We start from the raw sequence: 6000 nt of genomic DNA on the forward strand, positions 1-6000 counted from the left end.
TAGTTGACCACTGAAACTAATAAAAGAGAAAGAGAAGTCATGGTTATTTCATACAATGAATCCAGCAGTGAACACAGAGTCCAAAATAGCACAACAAAATGCTGCATGGAAAATATGAATACAATGAAATGACACAGTTAACAATGTACCAGTTTTAATAGATCTTTTGTTTGGCTTAAGGTATGAAAACCATTAGGAATGTTAGTAAAAAATATAACAGTCATACTATATATTTCTTACATAAAAAGGATTTAGCTTTTCTTTTTTCAAACAAGGTATATAACTTTGAATGATATTAAAACAGAAATGGAAAAAGATGCCAGAACGTTGCAACTACTGAGAAAATTTTGAACATTCATGGAGTACAGACTGGAAATTGAGAAGTACTTGGCGAATTCCAGGTACTTAATGGCAAATGTATGCAACCTAATAATGTCGCTGAGATTTAAGTTTGTAAATATATTTGCAAAGAGCAACCTGTTAAATGTTATATTTATGAGCAATTAAGGTATTTGACCAAGCATTGTAGAGAAAAAGTGTTTATTATGTGGGGATACTGGACATTTTAGATTCCAGCATCAGCTAGTTTAGATGTTTAATGACCAGACTGTACAAGGAACAAAAATTATTTGGTTGAAAGAGAAAGCTGAACAGTCCCTTTTATACGATCTGAGGAAGACATATTTGCCGAAAGCGCTTATCGGAAGATTGAGGACTGCTTGTTTTATGTTATTTTCTTTTTTATTAAAGTTTTGATTTTATTATTAAGTTTTACTGCTGTGGTGGACAACAGAAGTTTTTATTAAGGGTTCTATTCAAGACTTTTCCTGGTACCCAGAAAAGACAAATCATGGCGTCCAATTCTGGACTTATCTACTCTAAACACATTTCTGGACATTCCAAAATTCAAGATGCTGATTCTTCAACAGTTACTTCCTATGCTAGGCAAAGATGCCTGGTTGGTAACTCTAGACTTAAAAGAGGCTTACCTGCATATCCCAATCAGGGAATCTTGCAGAAGATACCTCCGCTTCAAAGCAGGCTACTTGCATTACCAGTTCTTTGCACTGCCCTTTGGCTTATCTACTGTGCCCAGGGTCTTCACAAAGTGCCTGGCTCCAGTAATTGCATTCTGCAGACAAAGAAATATTCAAATATATCCATACCTGGATGATTGTCTAATTCAGACAGAAAACGGGGACATTCTTCTAAAACATCTGGCATTTGTAAAAATGGTGCTAACTTGTCTAGGGTACACCATAAACGAAAAGAAATCACAACTGGTACCCTCTCAAAAAATTACATTCCTGGGTGCAAGCTTGAATGCAACTGCCCAGATGGCTTACCTTACGCCAGAAAAGCAAATTCATTTGGTAACTTACTTCAAACAGGTGACCACTAAAACCCTGCTCTCTGCAAGACAAATTCTGCAAGCCTTGGGGTTCATGGCCTCCTGCATTCTTCTAATTCCATATGCAAGACTGCATATGAGGAAACTTCAGTGGTACTTAAAAAGTTTATGGAGTCAACATTGGCACAGCCTGGAAACAATGATTCCTATCATACCTTGCCTGCAACTAGAGTTCCTAAGGTGGGCAGAGGCTTGCCACCAAAACAAGGGACTGCCATTCCCTCCACCCCCTGCCACCCAGAACCTAACTACAGATGCATCAGACTATGCTTGGGGGGCTCATCTGGCAGGGAGGTGCATTCAGGGCAAATGGAGCCCAAATCAAATGCACCTTCATATCAATCAAAAAGAGATGCTAGCTGTACAGAATGTGCTGACAGCCTTAAAGGACTACCTTCATCCAGGACAATTAATGATAAAGGCAGACAACACCACAGTTATGTGATACATAAACAAGCAGGGGAGTACACACTCCTAACCCCTTTGCAGACTAGCCTTGGCATTGTGGAACACGGCCTTGACCTACCAAATACAACTACAAGCTCAATTCCTGCCAGGAAAGCTGAATACTCTGGCAGATGAACTAAGCAGAAATCTCATGGACCCACACGAATAGAAACTGGAACCACGGATATTCAACATGTTGGCACACAAATGGGGGAGTCCAGACATAGATCTTTTTGCCTCACCCCAGAACTATCAGTTAGACAAATTCTGCACAAGAACTCATCCCAAAAGAGCCTGGAAAGTGGATACTCTATCATTCAGCTGGAAAAACCTATCAGTCTATGCTTTTCCCCCTCTGCCTCTGCTCTCCCAAGTTCTAATAAAAGTCAAACAGGACAAACCAAAAATGATTTTGATTGCTCCAGACTGGCCTCGCCAACACTGTTACCCACTCCTGAGCAATGTGTCACACCTTCTACTGTGGCACCTGCCTCAGACATCTTACTTACTGTCTCAGCAGAACAACCAAATTCTGCACACTCAGCTCCAAACTTTGAATCTTGCAGCATGGCTAATCACCTAAATTCACCCTTAGCATCCCTCAGCAAACCTGTGATGGATGTTATTTTGGAGGCAAGAAGGCCTAGTACTAGAAAATCTTATGCTGACAAATGGAAAAGATTCTGTGCCTGGAATCAATCTCAAGGGATAAGCACAGCAGTGCCCAATATTCCTCAGATTTTACAATACTTAACTGAGATGCTTCACAAGGGCCTGTACTTCTCTTCCATAAAAATCCATGCCTCAGCCATTTCAGCTCATTACAACACAGAACCTCTCCTATTCTCTCATCCTCTGCTAAAGCAGTATCTCAGAGGGGCCAAAAACTTAAGACCACCCAGGAGAGCCCCAACCCCTGCCTGGGACCTCAATTTTGTACTGGAAAAATTCACTCTCCCTCCTTTCGAGCCAGCTGCTACTGCAGACTTAAAATGTCTCTCCTGGAAAACAGCTTTCCTTTTAGCAGTCACTTCAGCTAGAAGGATTTCAGAATTACAGGCTCTTATGGCAATGGAGCTTTTCATTATTTTTCATGCAGACAGGTTGTCTCTCAGGACCAATCCATCCTTCATGCCTAAGGTGGTATCCAGTGTGGCTCTTAATCAGACTATTCATTTGCCAACTTTCTTTCCCAATCCACAGAATAAAGGGGGAGTGGATTCTGCATTCATTGGATGTACACAGACAACTTAGATTTTAATTAAACAAGGCAAAATCTCTAAGAAAATCTGAACAACTACTGGAAGCATTTGCTGCAGGGGCAGATGAAAAGGCTATTTCAAAACAGACTATTTCAAAATGGATAAGCCATTGTATTCATTTCTGCTATGTGCACCATGGTAAAACTATCCCCCAGGGGATCAGATCTCATTCCACCAGGGCTGCATCTACTTATACAGCTTTTCTCAGAGGTGTTCCTACCAGAGACATTCTAGAAGCTGCTACCTGGAGCTCAGTTCCTACGTTCACCAAACATTACCATTTACCTTTCTTCTCTAAATCCTGAGCTGGCTTTGCCACTGCTGTCCTGAAGGGCCTTATAGCTGGTCCTAATGCTGTATAAATCCATCCTCCAAACCATAGCTTTGGGAATCTACTCAAATGTAATTACTGCAACAGTGAAACACGAAGAACATAGTACAGTTGTGTACACTTGCCATAAATGTAGATGTTCGAGTGTATTCACTGTTGCAGTCCTGTTTACCCCCTCCAGCCCCGTGTTTTTCTCTTACTCTACCTCTGCTTTCCTTTACTATGCTTAAAAGCCTTTTTGGTGTATTTGCTTTTGTTTGGAGGTATACATTTTTGTGTTTTTAATTACTTAAATATTTGGCTCCCCATTTGGTGGGGGGGTGGGGTGGCACCTGACATCTGAGACAAGGAAAAACTGATGTAATAGTGTCGGCTGCATGTTTTATACCCCTGACAACCTGACGTCATGGAAGAAGAGACAGCAACTGACGCAAGAACCAAGACTTTGTGGCCGACTGAGGGAAACCTGCCAGCAGATTACCCAAATGTAATGAGTGCAACAGTGAATACACTTGAACATCTGCATTTATGGTAAGTGTACGCAACTGTACTTTTTAGCAAACCTAAAGATTGGCTTTTCATCAACATGGCTCACAAAACTGGACAGGAGATTGAAATCTCAATTTGTAAAAACAAAACGTTCTTGAATTTCAACACTAGAGAAGAAAGGAAGCCTAAAATGCTTAAAATGCGCAGAAAAGAAGGAGAGAAAATGGACATCTGTTAAGACATATCGGGTATAAAATCCTGATTGGAGCCCAGACACACCATATTTGATTGAAGGCTTGGGTGCTTGATAGAACTGTCAAGGGAGAATGGGTATGGGGGGGGTCAGGGCAGATCAGAATGAATACAGCAACAATCCCTTACAGCATCGGTGGCATTGCAGTTTATATCCTATGGTAGGCTTTTGGATCACCAGGCCAAAGACTGGATGCAGCCTCCTTTACTTTGTGTACAGGAATGTGGTCTTGTTGGGGGAAGCAGTTATGGATCTCCATGGTTACATGGGTAGCTCATCCTCCAACCCAGCGAGTCTGAGTGCAGTTAGGTTGTATAAAAAAACTGCCCTGGGATACCAGTGAAGGCACAAACAACTCTTATGGTTGCCTGCCTGATAGTCCTCTGGATGTTTTTTGCCTCTACACTGTGCTGGGGGTAATTCCCTGGTATTGGGAAATGAATAGGAAGAGTTCCACTGGGACAGGCTCAATTGTTAGTAGACATGGGGACAAAAAGTGCATTGGAAAAAAAAGGAAGAGAGAAAATTACCTATTTTTCTTTATTAAATACAGAAATCTTCCTTTCTGTGAACTGAAGTAAACATACAGCAACTACAGTTAAAGAAAATGCACAACTCAGTAGCACATACTAGTTTATTTGCATTTGTGTGTAGGGTTATGAAATCTGAGACAAGGATTTCAGACATTGAAGGCAATATTTCTGGGGTATCCTGATGAAGTTCATACTTAATTTTAATGAATGAAAGCACTTACATTTTTATAAAATTATGTCTTGGTACAATCTGTGCCTTTGGAGTTTTTTATTTTTTGCAATATTTCTAGAAAAATGTTAAAAATTGATCTGCATTCCAAAGAAATTGCATCTATGAAAGAAAAACTGACTGACTTAGAAGCAAGAGGTAAACATAATGATATTGTTTTCCAGAGCTTGCACAAAATATATGACTCTACCAACCTACGAGATGATAGCTGTGACTTGACCTCTCAGCTGTTACTATTTTTGAGGAGCATTCCCGTTTTCAGGCCTGATTTACCCCTGCACATGATGTGCCTATTTCTGTAGCTATGTCTCTGTTTTAAGGCGTGAATTACCCCTTCACACAATTTTCTGAATCCCCCTTATCACACACAATTTTTGAAGATGTCTAGTACACAGAAAATCATACTACATGACAAACATACTGATAACATCAATAATTTAAAGAAAGAGGACGCACATCTTACATCTTTTTTCAGAAGTAAAAATAAATGACCTTGTGCAGTAGAATTTTTCAATAAAGTTTATTAAAGTCTGCAGATTTTACATGGTCTTTTTTATAATGTGTTTATACTTTTCCATTAATTTTGTCACTCTGTTTTTTTAAACACATTTCTGACTACTATCCCACATTCCTACTGGATGCAGGAAGAGTTATGTTCTACTAATTAGATATCCAAAATTTGGCTGAATGTACCTACTTTTTAAGGGCCTTTGTACCTATTTTCAATGTCTGCAGGTTGAGAGGTATGTCTGGGACATTTTCTCCTATCGCTAAGGAACAAAAGGCAAAATAATTCTTCTACAGAAACATCACATAGAGTACTTCACACAAATTCTGCTTCTGAGTCTCCTAAAGTCATTTATACCCAATTATTAAACTTTCAAGATACAGTTAAAATCCCAAACTAGCCCCATGGTACAAACTGCACTCTGGAGGACCCATATTCAAAGAGCGGTACAGGTATTGGTGCGACACTGGGTGGGGCAGAGTGAACATGAGCAGGTGATGCCAGCTTGCCCATTCTGGGTGAGGGAGGCAGCTCAGC

The 6000-nt window shown here is 40.2% G+C and overlaps 1 protein-coding gene across 1 annotated transcript in view; it reads right to left on the reverse strand.

Annotated features, from left to right (window-relative positions):
- Positions 1–6000, reverse strand: part of LOC122793707 (nmrA-like family domain-containing protein 1) — a 76439-nt gene that overhangs the window by 22735 nt on the left and 47704 nt on the right. The gene's annotated exons all lie outside the window — the stretch shown is intronic.

This window comes from Protopterus annectens, chromosome 2.part0, assembly GCF_019279795.1.
Source record: "Protopterus annectens isolate FY-2018-M chromosome 2.part0, PAN1.0, whole genome shotgun sequence".
In the NCBI taxonomy this organism is placed as follows: Eukaryota; Metazoa; Chordata; order Ceratodontiformes; family Protopteridae; genus Protopterus; species Protopterus annectens.